The following is a 24,390-nucleotide window of genomic DNA, read 5'->3' as shown; positions in this document are numbered from 1 at the left end:
GCACCTGGGGCCGAGAGGCTGGGGACTGATGCTGGGTTTCTCCCGGGTGGAGATGGAGGGGAAACACCTCCCATGAGCTGGCAGCTTTTGTCCAAGGGAAGCAGCATTGGCCCAAGGAGCCCAAGGTGGGTTTGTAGCACCAAATACTATCATGACCATCCCTCAAGAGGTGAAGGGGATGGCAGCCTGCCCCTGCCCTCCTGCTCATCACAAGCCAGCCTTGGGGCCCTGCAGCCTGGAGGACCTCTCATGCTGTGCCTCCTTCCTCGGGTGGCACAGGCTCCCTCTGCTCCTGGGCTGGAGCATGCCTGGGTGCTGGGGGCAGAGGCCAGCCAGGGGTGGGATGGAGGAACCCTTCCATCTGTTGAACCAGCTAATATAAATCAAACTTACATGAGAAAGAAGGCAACTGAGACCCCAGAGTTTCTCTAAGGATTAGCAAATTAATCTGTGTGTGGAATTCCCACTGAAAATCAAACCCCAATACTTGCCTTGCAATTAGTTTCTCCTTTAAATGATTTTTTGGCTAAACAGCTGTTTGGGGTGAAGTTATTGCAACAGAGTCTTTCAGGATTATTTTTCCTCTCTGCTCTTAGAAGAAAGTATATCCAGCAGAACAAATGGAAAAATGTTAGGAGAGAGCAAGTTCTGCAAAAACTGGTAAGAGATCTTCACTCCTACAAAGGGAGGATTTTAAGAGTTTCTAGGATTTTGCTTAGCGTTATCTGGATCTCCTGTAAGTGAGGCAGCAGAGCAAGAACCACACACCAGGAGTATGCTAGCCATTGAGTAGGAAACAAAAAATATTTTGTATGCATTTCACATTTCCAAGTTCCTGCTCTCTTGCTACTTTGCTGTGCAGAGGTTTCTTTCATTGCTTTCTCTTCTGCTACATGTTCTCACTTTTCAGAATGCCTACTACTGTAGGCGATTTTGCAGTATCTGGCAGAGAGAGGAGTCCTGCACGGACCATGCCAAACCCAGCAGCTGCCTCAAATTTGCCCCCATGACATGATTCTTTCTATTGATATGTTTGCAATTAAGTGATAAAACATTCATTTCCTTGTTCAGGGTAATCGGCCATCTCTCATGGAATAGAAGACTGAAAGGGGCCATGAGGATCACGGAACCTAATGTATCTTGAATAGTAGCAAGGCCATTGGACAAATTCAACAGAAGAGATGATTAGCTTTCCCTCTCCCAGAAACAATTACGTTCCACATCACCTCAAGCTCCTAAAGACACTCAGTCTTTTGACATGCTGTTGACCTGTGACTGTTGCAACCCTTCAGAAACATGAGGTGAGAAGTGACACACTGGACTTGGCTTCCTACCTGCAAAGGGCCATACACAATCACAACTTCTCTCCCGAATGCCCAAGACCCTGTAACAATGGGGAACGAAGTGACACGGATCTCCTCATGCATTCCCTTATTGCAGAACAAAGAAGAAGAATAAAATTGAAGAAGATCCCCTTACTGCAGAAATCGCCCGCTTTTTTACCTTTATTCTCCACTGGGCCTAACTGAAGCCCCACCGAGGTCTAACAGCATTTAACAGAAGAAGGGCACCCATTGGCCGGCTCGGGTGCAGTGCTGCCCTATTGCCCAATCAGCTTCCCGCTCTTACGCTGTCCGCGCGTTCCTCCAGCCAGTCACAACTCACTTCCAGCTGTCACTCAATGAGTGTCTCCTCGCTCCCCTCAGCCAGCTTCGAGCTGTCCGGCGTGCAGCTGCGCCGTTCCCACGGGGCTTTCTGGTGAGCATAAGCCTTAACAACTTAACAAATATAACCCCATATTCCACAGGACCCAAGTGCCCATCTCTGTATTCCAAAACTGAACTGTTTGCCACAGGTACACTCCGTCTGTAAAGTGTGGAATTTGATAATTCCATAGACTATGCTCACGTCTACTGAAACAAGATCCCTTGCCTGTAGGCTGCTTCAGTTTTAGGAAAGTAATAACCATGACTAAAGGAATTAATTTTAAGCTCAAATCCTGGAAAGTCTTCAGCAACTGTTCTTAATTGTTGAAAGCTCATGTTGTTCCTGCTAAGCAAACAGTAGGATTATATCTAGATGCCTCCCGACTGAATATGATGCCTTGTTGCATATAATGTTAAATTATTCTCTGAATGTTCCTTATTTTTCTAGATCAAATACTTGCATTGGACAACTTTGCAAAATGGTAGGATGAAACAAAAATCAAGCCACAGGGAAAAATGTACAGCAAAATTTCAGAAATTTAGAATAGATTTCCTCATTCGGGATGATTCTAGACTGAGTTAACCAGAAGAATGGGATATTTTGCAGGGGAACTGCATCTCGTAAAGCCAGTACTCAGAGTATCACAAAGCTCTTTAGATTCCAACACACAGTGGGTTCCCATGAGATTGCACTAAAGAAGCATTGCTGCAAAGTTTTCACTCTCTCAACTCAGACTAACATGTCTTGTGCCTCACAAATCAATCTATTCTGTTCAGTGGAGTGCTTTCCCTACTGAACCAGAGACCAGAATATCCTCCTTTGGTTTTCAGTTCCTGGCAGAATAATTTCCTGTTGGTCCAGTTTAGTTAAGTGAAACTGAAAGCCATTGTTCTCAATCTGTCCTTTTTCTATTTTGTTCAATAAATGATGTACTACTTTTCCCTGTAAAACTTTCCTTTCCTGGTGGATTAAAGAGAAAAAGCACTAAAGTGATAAATAAGAGGTATGCCTAGTTTTGAATTACAGGACTCTGGTCTTGAAATGAAGGTGAGTACATGGTAATAACATGGGTTATTTGAACTACCTAGTGACTTTTTTTAATATTGTTCATTCACTGGAGTGATGACATAGGAAGGCTGTAAACCTGAAACTTTAAAAACATAACTGGTCTTTGTTTCCAGAAGACTTTCTACAGCATTTGTGATTAAGTCTGGAAATAGAGGCATGTGTTCAGATTGAAGCTTCAGCTTCAGCAAAGGGCACTGAAAGTATGATAGCTTTATCGGCAAATAAAAGTGTAAATTTGCTACTCTGGATTAAGGACAAAGAGTGACTCAGAATTTTTTATTCCTTATCAAGAGAAGCATTTAAAGGTTTTGCCAGAAAACTGTAAAACTGATGGGAGCTCAACAGCTATTGTAATTTCAAATATTTCTATGTAAGCTTGCTTTAGGAATGCACATCTCCCACCTGCTTCAGCAGGGAGAGCAGCTTATTTTAAAATACTTGTTCTGGGGAAGAGAAGGAAATGAGGAGTTCAGAAGGCTTTATCAGGTTTGCGCTACCAGTTCATCTTGTGCTCACTGATAGCTGAGAACTTGGTGTTTATCAGGTCATGGCAAAGTGAAATTAGAAAACACTAAATCTTGCTTTCCGTGACTTCAGTGAACCACTGAACCTAAGACCAGCACAAACACCTTCATCTCAGGAGACGGCAGGAACATCCAGGGATAACTGAGGGTCTTTGTCTCTTGAAATGCAAGTGGAAACTGATGAAGTCCAGTGGCAGGAAAGTTAAATGTGCAGGGAGAGTGGATGCTCACGGGAGAGCAAATAGGCAGGTAAGGGGATAGTGCACGTACCAAGAGTACTGCACACTATCGTTGTGCTCTGGCACATGTTATTGTGAGAACACATGGGGTCACATTTCGTACTGCAGCACCAGGACCAAGGTTGCTGTGCCTGAAAAGAGCCTCAGATCACAAAACTACCTCAGATCACAGGGCTTTAGCTTTTCAGCCCTTCCCTTTGGAGCGGTGGGAAAGCCTGGCCTATCAGGGAGGTGTTTTCTTCGCGAAGGCCCGCGGCGTGTTGGGCGCTTGGTACTGCAGCGGCACCGTGTGGCTGTGGGTGGCACCGTGTGGCTGTGGGTGGCACTGTGTGGCTGTAGGTGGCACCGGCTCCCCCGCGCGGGGCCGCGGCTCAGGCGGGAGGAGAGCCCGGAGCAGCCTGGCCAGCCCGGGCGCGGGACCGTTCTGTAATTCATAACGTCAGGTCCCAGCTGGGCCAAAGACAACAGCATCTGGAAAAAGAGAGCAGCAAGCCAGGTATCCGTGGCCTGGAGCACTCTGCAGCCCCCCGGCATGCTCTGCTGCCATGTGTGCAGGTCTACCAGCTGCCAGGAGTCTGTCTCAGTACCAAGAGAGCCTCCAAAACAAAACACATCTCTGATGGATCTTCAAAACACCTGTAAGCAATCTGTCTTTGTACTTCTCCCAGGGTGAGGAGATGGCTGTTTTCATCTGATGCCACCCTAAGTGTCACTGGATGTGCTCCCCAGTGCGATGACCCTGCTCCCAAGTTTGGTGTGTTTCTGGGGGACAAACCAAGGCTCTTTGGTTTTGTGACTGGCCCAGTGGAGGGGTGAAGGGCCGGTTCATTTGTAGAGCGGCGAGACTATGAAAGCAGCAGTTCCCACGCGTCTGCAAACCTAGGCCCAAGGTCAGGATGCGGGTAACAGGGCAGCACGAAGTGAGAGAGAAGCAGCGCTTGTCGGTTTCCAGATTCCCAGATGTGTTCGTGTGCCAGTGCTGTCTCTTCGGTCACTAGATGGCAATAAAGGCCCAACGTGCTCGTCCCTGGGCAGCAGGGGAGGATTGTAGAGCCCGGCCTGGATTTGGCCCAGGACAGAACTGAAAGATAATAGAGAAACCAAGAAAATAACTGTGCTGTTGTTCCGCTCGGTAATGAAGATTTGTTTTGTTACTGTCTGTTTCTTAAAAAAAATAGACAGGCTGTATTTACTAAGCACAAAACTATTATCGATAAAAAATATATTTCTGGGCAAGAAAAGGAAGCTCAGCCTTACCAGGACAGGTACTCAGCGGACATCATACCCCTGAAGCACTGCTGAGGTTTCAAATACTCTGAGATTTCAGTGTTTTGCCCTGAAGCTTAAGACATACTTTTACGCTTTGGCAGTGGCAGGAGGCAATCCATTTCTGTATGACCCTCTTTCTCTAGTAAACCCTTACCTACATGTCTCTCCATACAGTATTTTTTTAAACAATCCTTTGTTGTAGTGACAATTTTAAGACCAATGTCTGAGGCGCCAGAATGAAGGACACCTCATATTTCTCCATTTCCTAGGTGCTGTGTTCTGATGACTGCTCCTCACCATGCTGTGTGCTATGTGTATATTAATTTTGCTCAAAGGTTAATCTCATTTGAATGCAGGATTTTTGTGTGTACACAAAACATTGCAAAGCCAGCTGGCATATCCTACTCCCAGACACTGTTGTGATTCGGAGGCAATGTTATGGGAAGCAGAAGGAACTAAATGAGGAAATTAAACTGACAATATACCCTGCAGTGAGCTGATGGGGAGAAGCTGAACGACCTATTTTTGAATTTGCCCACTTCTGCTTCTCACCGGTTCTGTTGCAAAAGACAATGCCAGGTTCTCATTGTCTTGCTGTTGTCTTCTATGGGTGTGGATTTTCAGTAATCCAGAAGGTAAAAGTCATCTGTTGAGTCAATGCAAGGCCCCCACACTGCCTAAGCATGTTAAAACAAACAGCGTATATTTTATGCATCATACCCAACAATGTAACTTGTGTACTACCTCATGATTGACATCTCTTTATTTGCTGCTGAAGGGCTTTCTGGGGTCTTGAGTCGCACTGGGATAAAATTTGGCAGAAACTTCAGTTCAAGTACTTTTTTGATTATTTAGAAAAAAACCCTGTAAAAAGTAAACAACTATTAGATAGATGATCAGGACCATCTTCTCCTATGGTATATGAACACATGCCCCTGAAATTCAGAAAGAAATGCAGTAAAAGTGCAAATAACCAGCGGGGGAGAGTGAGTGGACTGAGGTAGGCAGAAATATCTCCAAGGGATGGCAAATTGCAGAGGCAGCAAAGCAGAAGCAAATTCATCCCTGGGCTGTGGAAACTGGTGTCATGCAACTGCATAAATAGTCGTGACTATGTTCTCCACCACATTTTAAAATCCAGAGCCAAAATGGCGAATAATAGTTATGTGTGAGTTCCAAAGTAGAAGCCTGGAGAATGGAGACATAGCTTAAATCTCGATAAGATTGCTCTGAACTATTTTTTTTTAAATCTACCTATATGAGAGAAAGAAAAAAGAGAGAACTGTAGAAAAATGAGAGCTGGTGCTCATTCTTGATTTCAGAACCTGACCTGAATGACTTTGATCTCTGCAAGCAAACCTGCTTCACAGATACCTGCAAGTGCTGCTGCCACCCTGCACACAGCATTTTACTGTCAGGCAATTATAAGCTACAACTGTGATGCCACTTCAGCTTCAGTGTTTGCCCTTTTAATTTTCTCTGTTGCTATGGCAGCAACAAATGATTGCGATCACTGCTGTTTATATTGCAGTCCAAGCCACATCAATAGAAATCTTGAAAATGAAACAATAAAAATCTGACTTAACTGTATAATGCATGTGTTGTTGTACATAATAGGTTGCTTGCAATAACCAGGATTCTTCAAAATCTTTTTTTCCTGTAGCATTTGGAAAATTCCTTTAACTAATAGTTGTGAGATTGTAATTTACAATTAATATGTGCTTACTCAGTGCACTTAAGGTAGCTGGACAAGATTTCTTTTAGACTGTTTCCTGTATCTTTGAAAGCAAATATTTTAATGGCCTTTCTAGTGTTGAAGAAAGGCTACTTTATCTTTTTGCACACTGTATTAGTCATAGTAGTACATTAGGTCTGAAATAATACATCTTTAAAAAGATATTTCAGTACTTTCTCTCACATTGTTTAATTTGTTTATACTGTCCAGGCTGAGGCCTCTGCTGGAGCACTGCTCCCAATCCACCCCAGTATTAGCCAAACAGACAGCAGAGCTGGCAGGGTGCAAGTTCATTTCCTGGGACAGCGAGGAGTACCCACCTGCACCTCCTGTACTCCCCTGCACCTACCATGCCCTGAGTGCACGCCTGCTGAGCTGCAGGGCTGGGACTCCTTTGCTGGGTGACGTGACTTTTCTTACAGAAAGTTCAATCTCTACGGGAGGACTCGGGAAAGCAATTTGTTCTTTAAATTACCCCAATGCACATTGGGTGTATTGAAGAAAAAAGCCATTTTTTAGTGACTAAATTTCATTTAAAAAGCAATTTTCCAATCAATTACAATGCAATTTTGCTGCTAACTGTTTAATTATCAAAAAAAAAAGTTATTTTGTTCTCAGTTCTTGCATTTATGAACCATGCTTTAAAATTTCATCTTCAGAGTTTTGTATGGAGGAATGTGACTGCTCTATTGATGCAATTATAGTAAAATTACAACTTTCACTTCAATGTATTGTAATAGTTTAAGGAAATACTGTTTGCATGGAAGATTTTGAAATAAGAGAATCATTGATTTCTACAAGGGCTTGAATCTTTATAGTTATTTTCATGCACTACAAAAATAGCATTATCTTATGTAGATTTTATTACAGGAGCATTATGAATATTTTATTTGTTTAATTTTGTTTTCTTGATCTTGTGTAAGAATTTCAGTCCTGGAAACATGCTGAAATTAGAGCAAGGTTCCTCTTGAAAAAGGAACTTGCGTCTCCGGAGAGACTGAAAAGGGGCGTTGCAGGGGTAGTTCATGGGAGCTGGGATGCTGGGCCTGGTTGTGGTGTCCTGTCTCAGGGTGAGCACCATGGTGGGGCACACAGGGCTCAATTTTGAAAACAGGAAAACATTCGAATAGCAGGGCTGACACATCTTACAATTTTTATTTAAAATCTTGCAGTGCTTGCTGTTTCTATTTGAAGCTCCAGTTCCCAGAGTTCTGTGAGAGGAAGAAGGGAGCTGAGATGTGAAGGGTTGGGTGGGCTCCTAATTAAGAGATAAATGAATAGGCATTTCTCCAAGGTGTCATGGACATTACAGTGGAGTTTTATGGCAGTGACTGGATGCCTAATTCATGTTCCGCCTTCTCTCACAACTTTTAGATTATTGCAGGAAATTTGTAACATAAAACTCCTACACAGATCAAGACCCACATCACTGCTCCTTGGCATGTCATGATCACTTTGCTCATGTTTGTGTGTCCTTGTGCATGCCTGGTCAGTTCTAAAATTATAGTGCAGAAATAACACCAGATCTGGTAATTATTAATCTGCTCTGTCCAAATTTCAAAAGCCTCTAATCATTCTAGGAATAAATTATCAATTCACAGCTCTGGCACTTTGCAAATCTCACTATTACACACTTAGGGAAAAAGTTGGGTTTTTGAGGAGTGTCTCTTTTCCTTCTTTCTTGCACGTGTCCATGTGGCTGTTGTTTATTTCCAGTGTATCTGGAAGGTTCTATTAATGAGTACAGCGGTATGGCACAGATAATTATTTATCGATTTAGCTCAAATGATTAATGATTCAGCTTTAACAGTTCTGTTCTATTACTGTGCATAAAGAGCATTGAAGTAATTAAAACAGTTTGATTGCTTTGAGTAAGGTGAGACAACAGGTACACAGACAGACAGACAGACAGACACACATATGGTGCAGTATCACCTGAGGATGTCACTCCTAAAGCCCAGGTGCAGCACAGCCTGTGCACTGAAGGAGCCCTGTGCTAGCTGCAGAGCAGTGAGTTGGGAAAGGTAGATACAGCCTTCAAAGTAAGCTTTGGGGGCAAATACTCTCATGAAACTCCACTGCTGGAGTGTAAATATTGACTAGAAGGACAGAATTGCTGGTCACAATCCTATACAGGCTTATCCTCAGTTTTCCAGTTTCAGGGAGTGTCATCCTGTTTGTGTGAGTGGACAAGTTCTGTGTGCAGCATGAGGATCAAGTGGCTGCAAGATCTGAAGTGCAGCCATCAGAATGTTTGCCATGGAGCTGAAAGGCACAGCTCTGTGAGCTGCCCCTGGCTGCGAGTGAGAGGAGAGCTGTGGTTTGCAGGTTCATTCTAGCTGAATGATGAGGACCATCTCCTAAGCCTCTGCTCTGGCAGGGCAGGGCCGGGGCCAGGCAGAAGCCCTTTCCCACCCCATGGTGCTGGTGGGTGCACAGGGGCCCTTGGCCTCTTCTGCCATCACTATCAGGGAAGCTGTGATGGGACTGTGGCGTGCTGGGGATGGTATCGCACCCCACACCAGCACCAGACACCAAAGGACCAAAGGTGCTTTTTGATTTTATCTCATGCTGTTCCTGAGGAGTGGAAACAAATTTGGAAAGTGAAATGAGTCTAGCAAATGGATTTTTCCTGTGAAATGTGACTTTTATCTCTGCTAAGCCTACCTATTAAGATTATAAAGCTGAGGATTGAAATGGTGTGTTCCAGTTTCTCTGCTACCAGATACCTCTTTAAATAAAAGGTTTGCTAAATAATCCATATAAATTTTATTCAATAATTGATAAACTTTGTAATAAAGATTGAAGCCTAACCCAGTAAAACTCCAAGTGCCTTTATGTTCTTTATTAGCTAATTCTGTTGAGAAAAGTACAGTTTCTGTGTGGAAGTTTTTGTGTTGGTTTCTTTTAATTGTTTGTTGGCTTTTTATTTGCTTTTCTTGTCCCCTTTCAACTGGCCTCATAGGAAGCAGGGATTAGAGATTTGGCATCAGTAACAAGTAAAGCCATGACTCACAGAGGCACCAGGGCTTACCTGGTCTCTGCTGTGCTGAACCTCAGCACAGGCACAGCTCAAGGGCCCTATTTGGATCAACTTCCCTCAAAAACTGCCGGAGTCAGACCATAGGTAAAGCATCACTTTGGGTCATTGAATAGAAGAGGCAGAGGTGTTTCTGTCTGTTGGTGTATGTCAGCTCAGCTTGGCTCTGTGAGGAGGCAGTCCTTGACAGTCCCTCTCCATCTCCTGTCCCATGGCTCTGCAGTGGGGGTTGGAGGGGCTCCTGATGCTGTTCCAATCCCTGCATTGCAGGTGATTTCTGCCTCCGTGCTCAGGAAAGCTGAAGCAGGTCCAGCTCAATATGAGATCACTATGCATATTTTAAAACACAATTAGCTCTTCTGCAGATGTTTTCATTCAAAGATAAATTAGCTTTCATTTGCTAAGGAGGAATAAGGAATGACAATTTGAGGCCATTTCTGAATGAAGGCCTTCAAGTAAGCATCTTGTGCATCCGTTTCACATTTTTTAAAGATCTGCATCTGGCTTCCCAGCTGGCCTGGTGCTGGGAGTCTTGGGGGTCTAGAGGCACAGCAGTAGCAAGGGGCCTTACCTTCCTAGATTTGAATCTTATTTCCCCACATGTGGATCCTCCTACAAGTTAATGACACATTTGTGTCACATGCATGAAATGGGTGAGAGAAATACCTAGATCTGTGTTTTGACTCTGCTATGTTTTTGGATTGTTGTTGCAGAAAGTTTGTCACAGGTGCTGTGACCTCCCTCCTGGCTGGCATACCTGTGACACTTCACCTCCTGTGAAGGCTGCTGAGACAAGCGGTCACTGTGAGACGGAGGTGTGGAAAGTGGTGGATCAAGTGTGCTGCAGCTGGCTGAAAAGAAGAGAAATCAATAGTGAGTCACATATGATAATGAAAATCTGCAAATTGATTGAATATTTACCATGCTGAAATATGACGATGGCAGTGTTTTCTGTGTCAGAGCCTGCTCTGGTGGGAGAGGGACATTGCCGAGGGCTGCCTTGTTGTCAGGGCTGTGTGTGACGCTGGGGAAATGTGCTGGGTGTCACCTGCCCTTCCTGGCAGTGAAACCTTTCTGGCACTCTGCCTGAGTCGGAGACACACTCACTCTCTCCCTTACCTGGCAAGACAAGAACAATTGAAGTCCCCAAGCTTCATGTTGCTAAAAATGGGGTTTTGAGAAGCAGTTCTTGGTGGGCTTCTATAGTTTTTTTCAATTGATTTGGCAGAACCAAGATTTCCCAACCTTCCCAATCTTCATCTGCCTTTAAGTAGGAATGCTAGTTCATTCCTGTTTATTGAGTGGGAGGTGAGAGGGAGTTTGCATGCTGCTGTGAAGGTGCTTGCAAACTGGTTTTATTTCCATTGAAGTGTGAAGTACCCACAGCTTGAGAAACAATACTCTGACCTTCAGAACACCGTCTAGGCAAAACAAGCAAACAAACAAATAAGAAATATTTTATTCCTGAAGCTCAAAGACTCTGATTAACCTTGGCTCTAAAGATTGTGACTGAAAGCTGCTTTGGAATCTAACCCCTTGCAAAAACTGAGGCAGGACAGTGGGTGTGAGAAGGGGTCTGGATCTCTGCAAGAGGCTGGCTGACTAATATTTTGTGTTTGCAGCTCCAGAGTGGGGTTTTAAACACAAAGGCACGGAATGAATTTGAAACTGATAGCTTTGCGAATGAACAGAGCTTGGTCGGTATCATTGACTACATTACCCACCACAGCAGATTGGTATCAGCAAGTACAGATCAGCTGTTTATCTAGGGAGAGGGTCTGTTCTGTTATTAGATGCCAATAATAGAATGTTGTGTTTCCCTACTGCAATGTAGGAACTGAACAGTGAAAGGAACCTCCTAGAACTCCCTGTAACTCACTTGTGTTTGTTACTGATGTATTGAAAGCCTGCTCTGCAAGAATGTGCAAGCAATTGATTTCAGTGATAGACTGGTTGTCCAATATGAAGTCATCACTACAAAAGGAAGTCACAGAAGAGTAGGGTTGGAAAATGGGTCTGAAGAGCTGAGAGGAATGCAAGAGGCAAGGAGGAGAAAGCAGGGTTGGTGGCTTTTATACTGGGCTCAAAAAAGAGAGCAGCTATTTCTGATTCTGTTACCAGAAGTTCTCACCATGAACTGTGCTGCTTGACAGCACTTTGAACGAAACAAAAGCCAAAAAAAAGTGTAGGGAGTAAACCCTTTCAACCTATAACATTTCTTTGGGACAGAACAGAAAGCTGTTGAATTTGTCACAGGTTTTGCGATGTGCACTGTGGTAGGCAGGCATGAGAGGTGGCAAGTAGAAGTGTTTGTATATAAATAAGATGTATCAACTTGCCTGTGTTCTTGTGAGTTGAAATGATGGATTTTCTAAACAGTCAATTATTAGCTAAAATTTCACTGAAGTACCTTTTTCCTCAAGTGAGTAATGGTGGAAATATTATTTGCAATTATGTACTTGACTTGGATTTACAAAACCACCATTATGTTATATATAGTTTGGAACAACTTTGATAAACTTGTCCATTTTGTGCTATCAATTTAGAGAAGACAGGAACCATTTGTTTATGAAAATTTACCATAAAGAAACAATGAGACAAGATCTACATTTATGGCTTAATATTGTAACTAGATTTTGCTGAAGAAAAAGTAGTCTTTTGAAAGAACAAATTTACAGTTACTTGTGTACATAAGGAAGGTGCATCATATTGCAGATGGCTCGTGAACTGCCTGTCAGCTTGTTTGGGTGGGAATTGCATTCACTGGGAAGATAAAAAGTTCACAAAATCCAATGCAGATGATATATAAAGAGTCACAAATATAAGGGCTTCTGCTTGTAGCTGCATGAAGACACTCACTGAGTGAGGTTGGCGAAATGGCGCTCCTGCTTTCCTGGCTGGGCCGCATGAAGTGAGTTGCAGCCTGATTGGTGAGGAAGGATTTAATTTATCTTGTTTTCAGTGCCAATGCCTCCTTAAGGGCACTCTGTCCTGGGAGTCCCAGCCTGGGGGATTTACTGCAGTGCAAGACAAGAAAGCCTCACAGGAAACATTTCTTCTGGGACCTGTTGTGATTTTTCTTTCAAGGTGTTGGGAAATTCCCATTTCCTAAAATGAATTTTTTCTTGTTCTAAGAAGTGCAGAGGGGATCCACAGTCATGGGTTTGCTCCAGCTCTTGGGGGAAAGGGTTCCTCTGTGAGTTAAAATTTTGTATGTCCTGAAATTCTGGGTGCAAAGAACTTCCCAAGGAAATCGAGTGGGAAGGAAATTGGTGCCTTCAAAGGCCATGAGGGTGAACTGTCAGAGCAACCCCTGCCCCTAGACATCCATCCTGTTCCATCATCTCCCAGTATTTCCATCATTTCCACAGCAAACCACCTCCAGTGCTGTGGGGGACCTGTGTCAGCCTGGAGGCTGCAGTGTTGGGATTCCTGGCCGCTCCAGGAGGCTGCTGAATTCCAATATGTTCTCCCATATGTTTTAACACTTTTGCATTTCTTCCATCTGTTTATGGGAAATTTGAAGGAATTTAATGATCTTTTCTAGGGTTATTAAACCAACAGCTGTTGTCACTAATAGAGGACATTCTTTATGGCAGTGTGCAAATTCCAGTGATAAATCCAGCCCTACTACCCTATATTTCTTTTTATGAATGCAGCATTTGTACTGAAACTGAGACTATGAATACAGGCAGTTCTTAAACTATTATTTTATGATGTAACTTTGGCATAAAAATAGGAATTTATTTTCTTTTCCCCTGATTCCTGAGTACTTTTACTATGAAATACATTTTATGCTGGGTGATATAGAAAATTTTTTTGTTCTTGTTTTCATTCCTTCTTCTATTTTTGTTCTCCCTGACAAAACCTGAAAAACTGGGAAAAAAGTGTTCAGAAGAATGGAATACATCACAATTGAATAACCATTTCTGGTGATGCAGAATGAAATTGCCCTCTGGTACACCAAACGATGGTCACTTTTGTTATATTTGGGCAGGTTTTTTGCTTCTTGTTTGTCTTACTGTCCTGAAGACTGTAAATATCTGCTTGGATATATGTTATGTCTAATTACACACTATCCTGTTTTTCAGTATTTTCACTTAATACTTTACAGTGAAGAGCTTTTTTTGCTGCATGACTCTGTTTTTTTCCTGTTTTTTATAATTGTAACATAAACCAAAATAATAATTACAGTCTTGAGCTCAGTGAAATACGTGATGTAAGGTAATTATATTCTATGTACTTGCATAGTGGTCCCATATCTAATAATTTCAATATCTTTTCCTGAATATTTACTATTCCCTTGAAGGCTTTTAGAGCTTCTTGCATCTGTGAGTGGCAAGGAAACAGGGAGAACACAGTGGGACCATAGTAGATTCCTTCTGTCTTATGGTTTAACATGTCAGAATGAAAGCAAGTAATGGCAGAAAAAATGCACAGAAACCCAGTTTGCTAACATCACTCTCAAAGAATTTGAGGTACTTTAACTGTTGTTAAAGTTGTATATAAACTGCCAGGAGACTTCTGATGGATATCACTTAGGAGTAATCACTGCATTTGTATCATTAAAAAACAAAAACAAGAAGAAAATGCTTTTCTGTTGTCTTCTGTGACTTATTCATCCTGCACCTTAAAAAACAAAGCACAAGACAAAGTAGTTTTTCATCTTGACTGAAATGCATTTTAAAATTAATTGGTTTACTGGCTTGAAAGCTTCATAAATTGGATTAGAATCCCATATATATATACTAGCTACAGGTAATGGGTGATCTGGCCTGTTTGATATATTTTGATTGATTTTCTCACCTACATTTTAATTAAAATAATCCCTGCTCTGACATCATAGGCAGAGATGGCCAGAAACTGAATGATTCTCTCTGACCTGGGAGAAGATTTGGGCTCAAATTACCAATTTAAGAGGGATTTATCAAACCTGCACAAAATGCATATATTGGAACCTGAATTAATTAGCATGGAAATGAGTGAGCACAGTTAAATACATACATCTTGTTAGTATTCAGCATTCCTACCATGAGATGAAAGAATAGGAAATGAAAAAGATGGAATGAGTGACAAGAGGAAGCAAAACCCCAGATGTTTCTTAATCTATGGTGGTAATTCATGGCAGTTTCCTTGTATCATATCTATGTCCAATGGCTTCTGTCTATATTAGAGGTAATTAATAAATTGTTATGCACCTATCTAAGGGTTTTATGCTGTCACTTAGCATTGCAAGTATATGCCTTCTTTGAGAAGTGGAAGCAATAACTGAAATTTAGGGATCTTCACACACTTTGGTATAAATTCTTTTCTTTTTTTTTTTTTTTTTCTGAGCTGAAACTCTAGGTTAAAAGCAGCAATCCTTTCCCTTAGGGGCAGGGGCTCATATATCATCATCGTGAATATCCTGTAACTTCATGGGTATATGGATAATGAGACAGACGTACAGAGACACAGAGGGATGAATTAAACATTTGCCATTCACCTGTGCAGAGAAGGATCCTGATCTAGAATATCAAATGGAGCTGAAGTAGAATTGGGCCTGTGTAAAGTTTCAGCTCTGGTGAGTTTCAAGTGCAGTATTTGCTACTTTTTTTGGCAAGCTGGACTTGTAGCCTCATTCAGTTCAAAGGAAAAGGAAAGTAAAAGGAAAAATGTCTTTAAAGAGCAGCAGGCACTTTGGATCATTTATTCCTTACGGCATTTCTTCTCAACCAGAACTTTTCTGTGGTTGCTTCAGGCTGAGTTTTAAAAATTAGGGGTTTGGATGTTATCTTCTGCTTCCTAGGGAACTCATTTGGAAGCACATTTTCTGGCAAAAGTGTGAACCTTGGGAAGAGGGTAAAAAAGACACTTGTTCCCCAGGAAGTAGGGACCCTTCTTCCCTGCTGCTGGTGCCTGTGCCTTCTGCCTCTGGCTGGCAGCATTCCCTACAGCCCTGGCAGAAACTTTGTCAGTGTAGTGGAACACAGAGTTCTGGTCTCTCTTTGCGAGACTGGGGGGCATTAATTGCCCCAGCCAGCCTGTGGTTAAGAGCCGCTCCTTGTAGTCAGGCAAGTGCCTGGTGCTCCTTCCCCGACATTTTCTTAGTCCTTCCCTCTTTAAAGTGATTCTTAATCCCCAGTATTGTCATATTTGTGAGGAAAAGTTGCATAAGATTCATTGCATTTCAGAAATCAAGAATCCACCCTGAAAGGGAAGATTGCCTTTGAAGTACATCTAGTCTTGGTAATGTTTTAAGTGCAGTGTTACAACATTTTTCGCTATCAATGTGACAGTAATTGAAAGATAGATTCCTGCAACTTTGGCATTTATATTTTGACTGAGAAAAGGTCAACTTCTTCATGGAGTATTTTTTAAACTGGTGGAATGGCATCGAAGTGTCACATAGTCTTTCTGATAGTGTCGCCAGTGCTTTGATGAACACAAGTTTAACCTGCAATGCAGAATGAAACACAAATCACTTCAGAAGAAACTAGTCCAAAGTTCCTGAGATCAGCAGAAAGATTTTCCGTGTTTTCACTAGTTCTGGGATCTGGTCTAATTGAAAAATCAAGAAACATATAAATTGTTGCAATTATTAAGAAACGTACTGGGAAAGGATCACTATAAACTTACTGCAGCTCTGTGGTTTTTCTGTTTTGTATCCCGTAACCGTCTGCTTTGCCAAGTTGCTTGTCATGAGGTTTTTCTTCTTGGCTGTCTTGGGAGTCAGCAGAATGAACGGGTAAGTGCAGATTTGCAGGTCATCCCCAGATCAAAAGGATTTTGAGGTACTATTCTCTTTGAACTGAAAGGTCGGAGACTTCCTGCTCTTTTACACTGTAGCAAGTCTGTTAACGCTTGACATCTGTACCTCAAACGTTAGCAGAATGATAAACTCCTTGACAGCTGCTTGCTCAAATTTTTAACCATCATGTTCCAGTAAGTTGTCGAGAGGTACTTGATGTGGATTATAATGAGACTATGTCTTGCTGCAGGTGAGCAGGATTGTTCTGTTCTTTTCATTTGTAGAAAATACGGCAGTCCTGTTGGAATCATTTGCATAGACATGGCTTGAACTGGAGTTAAGATCCCGAAGTCTGATTTGAGTTGCTCAGAACTGAGGTCTGTTTATAGAGCAGAATCTTGCTTCTTCTATTGAAGTGATGCTTCTGGCTTTCTAGAAGCCATTATCTTGTATGAGTGTTTAGGTGTAATTTGAGAACATGCATTTGTTTTCAGTAGTAGGGCGAGTAACTTGGAGCATAATCCTGACAGAGTTTGATATTTAGCATGTCTAAATGCCTCTGAAAAGAGCCCTCTATTGTTAATGTTCACTGCTTTTCTCGTCTGTTACATCTGTCTGATCTCCTTAGTCTGACCTTCCTTAGACTAAATTATTCTCTCACCTGTTTTTTTCTAAGCAATTTTGAGACTTCAGATCATTCCCTCCTGCATTCTTTCCAGTTGATATTTTGCAGCAACATCATGAGTCGATTCAGATTCATCTATAACCCATGATGATCATAGATTCCTTCCTGCAGGATGCTGCACAGGCATGTTTCTTACCCTGTGTGTTCGTCCTGCCTGTTATTCTTGCATTTTCCCTACTGACTGACTGAGGAGAAGCAGAAAAAGCCTTGGTGCTGTGCCTCAGTGTTCAGTAATAGTTGAGATACCCCTGTGCTATCAGTGCTGCTTTGGCCACAATTCTAGCACAGCACCATTTGGGTTTAGGATATCAATCATAAATGTCTTAAGAGAATCCAGAGGGAATAATGGGCAAGACTTTCTGTATCTCCTGTATGCTTCTGCCTGCGACACACTTACTGTGTTAAGCATTGCTAACATTGAATTTAGGGGCTCCAGGTAACAAAAAGACATGAATTTGGTTACTTCAGAGATGGGATGTTCCCAGACACCCTGCTTATACCACGCTGGATGTGACCTCCTGCCTCTTCCTCCTTGTGAACCTCCCTCCTCAGAGGAGGAAGAGGGCTGTTCCCAAAGTAGCAGTGGCTGAACAAGAGAGTGGCTTTGATTTGTGATCCTCCAAAGCAAAGAAATACTAGGCAGGGTGTCCTTTGTGTTCAGCATATACATGCTTGCCAAATAATTGCTTTCAAGGCTGAACTCTCAGCTGAGGATTTATCTGCAATGCTGTCATACAGATGTGTTGAAGTTTAAAACTAGGTAATGCCAGTGTTAGCACAGGGAAAATAGCCGAATTCACAGGATACTTGGCAAATAGTTTGCCACATGAAGTTTCCCATATCTGTATAAACACAACTGACATCAACTAAGAACTACTTTTAGAGGGCAAGCGACAGTTACTCTAGTAAACACAGCTGTTGGAGCACATGGCTTGGCTTTAACTAAAGAGTTCCTGAGCACAGGGACTGGGAGAGGGCAGCCCATGAGTGTTGGTCACACAGGAGTAAGAGTATTTTCTAGAGGTTTTTTTCCTTCCACCAGGGACTCTGTTCTGCTGTGGAGATGATGTTCTAGACATGGGCCACTGCTCTTGAAATGGCAGAAAGGTGTGTGTGAATGTCACATGTGAACATCTGAAACAGCAATTCCACTGGCATTCTTTAGTTTTCCAAGAGTGTATGTGAAGAGGCAATGTTTCCTGGTCTCTTTTTTTATGCTTGGTTTTGTTCTAGAAGGGTTAGGGAAGCTAATTAATCTTTCCATCCCTCTGATCCTGCCCATGAAAAGGGGGAGAACAGGAACATGGCATGATGTACCTTGGGGGTAAGGATTCAGCAGTGTTTTGGTAGGCTGAAGAACCTCATTTTTCTGTGCAGTACGGGCAGTAATCAGGAACTCTGTGTACTCCTGGGTAAGGACAAGAAGGCACAGAAACTGAGCCACAGCTGATTTGATAAATTTTGTAATTTACTGCAAACTTCAGTATCCAAGACAAATTCAGATACGTTTTGCTTATGCTGACAGCACCTTCCAATCACCACTCAGTGTTCTGAACAGAAATCCATGGATAGGACAGAGCCACCTCAGCACTTCACCACACCCCCATGGAAGGCTCATGTCCAAGCACACTGCCTGCAGCTGGTATTGTGGCTTGTATTGTCTAAAAACAAATGTGAACACCAGCATCTCCTGCTTATGAAGACATACCAGTTGAAGACAAGCTTTGCTCTCCCTTAACATGACTTCAGTTACAGATAGATGCTGCTTTAGTGACAGCATCAGGACACAAGCAGTGTCAGTACCAGCATGGGTTGTCTTTGCTCCAGCCGCACACTGTGACTCAAGACCATTAAGCCAAGAAGGAAGATGTTAAACATCACAGGGCTTTTTGTGATTTTATTCCCCAAGGCTTCAAAGGGTAACAGGAAAATTGGGATTTCAGAACCACTCAATGCCCAGCTAAGCACAAAGTCACACCATCAAATTTCAATTCAATTAATACAGCAGGAGGGCATTGTGCACCACTGCAAGTGTCTCTTGTTTAAACACCTCAGTGAAAAACTGGGCTCTGAAACTGAGCCTAAATTTTAATGTGCTCCCGTTTACTGGCTCTCTACAAGTTACACTTCATACTTACACAAATGTTTCTTGACATTTCAATAATTTCATATTGAGTAATGTCTACCTAAAGCAACTAGCTGACCCATTTTCCAGTTGACATTTAGTACTTTCAGAGAGTGACTCCAAGTACAGCCAGACTGGCCAGGCTCTGGTAACATACCGGGGAGGAAGAGGAAGGACATTATGAGTCAGCTCATTGATGACAGTCTGTGCAGCTTTGTCGCACTGTCTTGCCCGAGACATTACAAACAAGAAATACTCAGAGTATTTCCCTAGAGACAAAAAATTTACTACTGATGAAATTCAGAGAAAACAAAACTGACCAAAAATACTAACTTGTTTCCAAACTCACGAAAACTTGTTCCAGGGCCCAAGTTTCTGGGATGGAACCAGTACTTCAGAAGTTGTACGGAGCGACATGGAAATGAACATCTTGGCAAAGCCCAGTGAGGTCATTTGACTTATACTGTTTTCACTGGTCTTTGATTCACACTTCTAAAATTTTGAGAAATAAAGGTCACCCCTATCTGTTGCTTCCACTGGCCACTTGGCTGATCCTTGGATCTGATCCTCATTTGGAAGAACTAATACCTATCTCTTGCTGAACTCAGCAGAGCCTGCAGATGGTCTAGGTCTGCATTTGCATTTGAAAACTATATCAAAGCATGACACTTTCTTCTGAGACTGGTTTTGCAGGGAATTTTTGTTAGGGTTTTTTTTTTTTTTGGTCACAGAGATTGATGCCATTGAATTTGTCCAAGTAGTTCTTTCCACTAATAGCCATCTGTGTTTCATATCCTTGCATCCACTAGAATTCTTCATTATTCTTCTTTTTCCAGCACTGGAATAATCTATGAAACACTGCCTGTCATTAGGTGAAACTGAGTAAGGAATAGTTCCTGCAGCTACCTCTTATTTTCCAGAAAACTCAAAGGCAGAGAAGATACATTAATGCATATCGCAAGCAAGAGATGCCTCCTCCAACCATAGCAGAAATTAAAAACATAAGGCAGAGCAATAAATCCTGCATTTGGAGCAGTCAGGAAGTACAGGCACACCCATACCAATTTGGTTTCAAAAACTGAAAATCTTAGCAGAGTCATCAGGCTTATACCTACTAACTTGATCATTATGTCCTTTTTATTATTGGAAAAATGATCTACAATGTAGGTATTATCTTCACATTTTGCTATTATGAGATTTAGATGGTCACTGTGGGATAATAATTCACACCTTGCTACGACTTAATGCTGAAGTCTAATGTGCCAGTTTCTTCTGTGAAGTTTGGAGATTGATAGCTCATTGAGCTCGTGTGTTTGCTGAGTTGGGTGTGAGGCAGGGTCTGCACTCCTGTGGCATGACTTGAGTGAGCTTCTTCACTTGGCTCTGTCTCTGCCCCAGTCCCATGCAGGGAGTGGGTGCCAGTGGGGCCAGCTGTCCCCAAGGGCCTCCTGCCCCTTTATTTTGACTACAGGGCCATTGGAACTGCAGTGATACAATGAATAAATCCTAAGCCAAAAAACAATTTTAAAAGGAGTCAAATTACAAATAACAAGTGACATTGTAATAAAAACCAGTGTGAATTGTGAGATGTCTCACTCTGCTCCCAACAAGGAAACTATATAACAATATTACATGAGTCCTCTTAATTCCATTTTGCTGAAGAGCTGTGGCATTATGATCAATCAATCAGGAGCTAAATGAATTTCCATTTCTGATTAAGTCTGCCACAGGGAAGCATGACTGCATGTGTGGTAGAGGAAGTATTGTTCAGGGTTTAAATCTTTTCGTAACGGTTCAGTAGTTATTAAAATACATTCTAATTCGCTGTGATTAAAAAAAATCAGTCAAAATTACATATTCAGTAAATTTTTTCTCCTGAAAAGTTTTGTTCATAGAAACATCCCTCTTCACTTTTTTTTTACTCCTTAGGAGAAGCTTAGCCCTGCTGAGGGTGTTTTGGATGCAGACAGTTTGCTGGGGTAACTGAGCTCTGAGATATTTAATCCCTCTCATTGTAAAATCAAATGACAAAAATCCTCAAAACTAGGACCTAAATGTAACAGGTCGGTGATACTATTTTGACTTTTGCTTTGGAGGCAGAATGATCTCTATGGAAGGAACAATTTTGGAAAAGTAAATGAATGTCTGGATTACAACAACAGCAAATTACAGCCTCACTTACGGTTTTGAAGAATTGTTGGATGAATGCTTTATGACAGGATCATGTGTTTTCCTTTCAATGGAGTTAATGTACCTTGGGGCCGTTTATTTACGTAGCTTACCTTGCTGTGAATACTGCAGGGAGAAAACAAAGTTCAACACCAGAGCCTTGGCAATCAATCATTTTCTCGCCATGCTGAAGCGAGGTTGCACTCTGTGGCTGTGCAAGTCAGGGCTCTCTTGAACTCAGTAGCCAGCAGATCTTGTATCTGCTGGAAGACATTAACCCAGTTGTTGAAATTGTCATTCTTGCTAATATTTACTGCCTTTTCCCAAAGTTATACATGAAGCCAGAGCAGCTGAGCAATTTGCATTTTTGTCTTATTTTTTTGCTCTTTTCCTAATTTTTCCTCCAATTCTTTTCTTTTTGTAACAAGACTGCAAGTACTTCTCCTGGCATATTTATCAAGTATGTCTTTTACTAAGATTTGTCTGTCAGCTTGCCAGACAACCCAGTTGGAGACACAGAAGCAATTTAAGGATGACTACTTTAGTCTAAGAATAGCACCAAGGAAAGAATGTTCATGGTTTCTGCTGTCCTGAAGAAATCCCATTCCCTAAAGCTGTTCTTCTCACATAAGTGCTCAGAGCAAGGCAGAACTGCAGCCCAGGACCTGTGGTCAGAGGTGTGGATAGGTAAACCTTAGAACTGATAGCTGAGATAAGGTATTCCAGAAAGACAGCTGAAGCATTTCATTTACCAAATTTTCTGCTGCCTTTTGGCAGCCTGGCCTTCTGGCTGATAATTACATCTATGGAGAGTTTTCTGATGGGACATTTTTCTTTAGGGAATTGCTATTTCATTAACACTGAAAATGGGGGTGTATTGATATCAAGGAAATAGTCAGGGACACACAAAACACCTTGACAAAAAGCACCTTTTGAGAGTTATGCATCTTCATATTTCATACTAAAGTTTAGTTGCAGTTTGTAGTATAATGGACTGAAATGTTATAAAATATCTTTGTGTTAAAAGGAAAAGTATTTTCTGACTTGGAATTAGCTGTAGTTTGAAATTGTACAACACTGAGAAATGGAAATTCTGATCCCTGCAAAGCTTTAGTCTTTTTACAGCTTAGGTTCTATGATCAGGTTTTTTTAATTGTAATTATTTCACACCCTGACTCTTGGTGTACCATTCTGTGAACTACTTGGATGCTACACTGTATTGAAATTCTTCTTTATTAAGGGTGTGAATTTGTCAATCACTTGAAATGGGCGCATATTTTTGCCGTGAATATGCAGGGGAGGTGTACCAATGCTAACACTAATTTCAGGTTTTCCAAGTCTTGTTGAAGGAAATGCAAGTTAAATGGCAAGGGATGAAGAGATAATATGTAATTTTGTATTCCAGTCATAACCCTGAAGAAGTTGTCAGTTGTCAGAATTCATCATTGTAATTCTAACATAATTATTATAAAGGCAATCTCTTTAGTGCCCCAGGACATTTGTCCTGATGGGCAGTGAAGTGGCCCTATGGACACCACTGGAGACAGCATTTTTATGCCACTCTATTTCAGATGTTGTTTTACAAAATCAAGCTGCCTGTCATTCAAAGCCATGCTTCTGGGAATCTACTAAGGGTATAATTTCTATAAATTAAACTGCAGCCTTCGTACCCGTTAATGGGAAAAACAATCTCTCTTTCTGTGTTCTGAAGGCCCAGTTGATCATCCTGAATGGATACATGCTACTGCCTTGGCTCCATGGAGAAGCTTCTGTGTAAAGCTGTGATCACAACGATACATTTCGTTGCAGGTTTTTATGAACACAGTGTGATCAGTTTTCAGACAGCACATGATAGCATTTTTAATTATAGCTAAAAAATGAAGTGCTTAAGATGATATTGGAGAAAGCCTCACACAGGAGATACAAGACAGCTTAGAGCTATGGTCTGTTTTCAGTTGAAGTATTATTGGTACCATTGATTTTCAATTAATATTCAGTATTGACTGTTACCATAATGAAGATAGCAACATAGTGCAGGAGATTTATGAAGTTTTTTACAAATCATTGATTTTTTTTTTCTTGCTATGCAGGTGTTTGCATTAGTAAGGCACACATGAAAATATTCCATAAGAATTTGTTTCTCCCCAGTTCAAGGAAACAGTGAGTGAGAATCTGTTTTCTCTGGAGTCATCCCCTGCAGTACATGGCTATTTGTCTCCTTTTCATAAGGGTGGAACAGCTGGGCTCTAGACAGGTTTTTACAGTAATTTCTCTGTGTTGATCTCATGGCTAGAACTTTAAAATATTTTTGATCTGGAAAAGATCTTGCTCAGGCTCTGTACTGGTTACTAAGAGAAGCCATGCAAATGGACATAGATACAGAAAATTAATTGTCTAGTTTTTGTGTCTTTCACTGCAAAATGCACTTGCCTTGTTTCATCCCTGTCACACCATGGATGCATCTTTTTGAGCTGATGTCTTGATTAGTTGCCTAATTACAGAAATGAACCTTTTTGGCTTCTTTGGATGTTTTTTTGGCTTGTCCATCCTACTGTTTCTACAACTGGCAGATGTAAGCTGTGTAGTGAGGATACTCAGTGTAGCATTTCCATCCAGCCAAGTCATAGCATTAGTTTTGCCTTAATGCAAAAGATCCAGACTAAATCCATCTTCTGTTTTCTGGCTGTCTGATTAGGGTTATCTGGCTGGCTGGCATTACAGACAGTCCCCAGAGTGGTGTAAGATTTGCACAGCACCCACATGACATGACACTAGGTATTAAGTACTCCTCCTTAATTTCATGCTAGGGCTGCACACCCAAGTGGCTGCTTCTCATGCCTAACAGAAGTGAGCAGTTCAGCAGCCAAAATTCACAGCTAAATAACAAAATATAGATAAATATATAGAAAACCTGGTTTAGAAACCAAGTCCACTGGTAGTGTTGAGAAACTGCTTTCAGAACCATGCTGTAATTCACTGGAATAGATTAGTGCCTGCTTCACATAACTCATTGCTGCTCTGCTGTGAAGGGAATTTATGAGGTGACACAACATTGGCAGAAAATTTTACTTATTTTCTGTATGAAAACGACATGGGAAG

At 41.7% G+C, this 24,390-nt stretch overlaps 2 long non-coding RNA genes across 4 annotated transcripts in view; one reads left to right on the top strand and one right to left on the bottom strand.

The window, feature by feature from the left end:
- Nucleotides 1–1,076: 1,076 nt before the first annotated feature.
- LOC134553383 (uncharacterized) overlaps nt 1,077–24,390 on the top strand; it is a 146,690-nt gene continuing 123,376 nt past the window's right edge. For 2 of the 3 annotated variants that reach the window (XR_010081081.1, XR_010081083.1), the window contains exons 1-2: nt 1,077–1,758; nt 10,296–10,455. This is a non-coding gene — a long non-coding RNA (uncharacterized LOC134553383). Of the gene's footprint in view, nt 1,759–3,237; nt 4,177–10,295; nt 10,456–24,390 lie in introns of those variants that run through there. The other variant, XR_010081082.1, reaches the window with a different exon arrangement.
- Nucleotides 9,382–10,610, bottom strand: LOC134553384 (uncharacterized). Its single transcript, XR_010081084.1, has 3 exons — nt 10,504–10,610; nt 10,340–10,433; nt 9,382–9,910 (listed from the first exon to the last, which is right to left on the bottom strand). It is a non-coding gene; the product is annotated as an uncharacterized LOC134553384 (long non-coding RNA).

This window comes from Prinia subflava, chromosome 8 (genome assembly GCF_021018805.1).
Source record: "Prinia subflava isolate CZ2003 ecotype Zambia chromosome 8, Cam_Psub_1.2, whole genome shotgun sequence".
Taxonomy (NCBI): Eukaryota; Metazoa; Chordata; class Aves; order Passeriformes; family Cisticolidae; genus Prinia; species Prinia subflava.
Note: the sequence above shows the minus strand (reverse complement) of the source record. Positions and strands in the feature narration are given on the sequence as shown.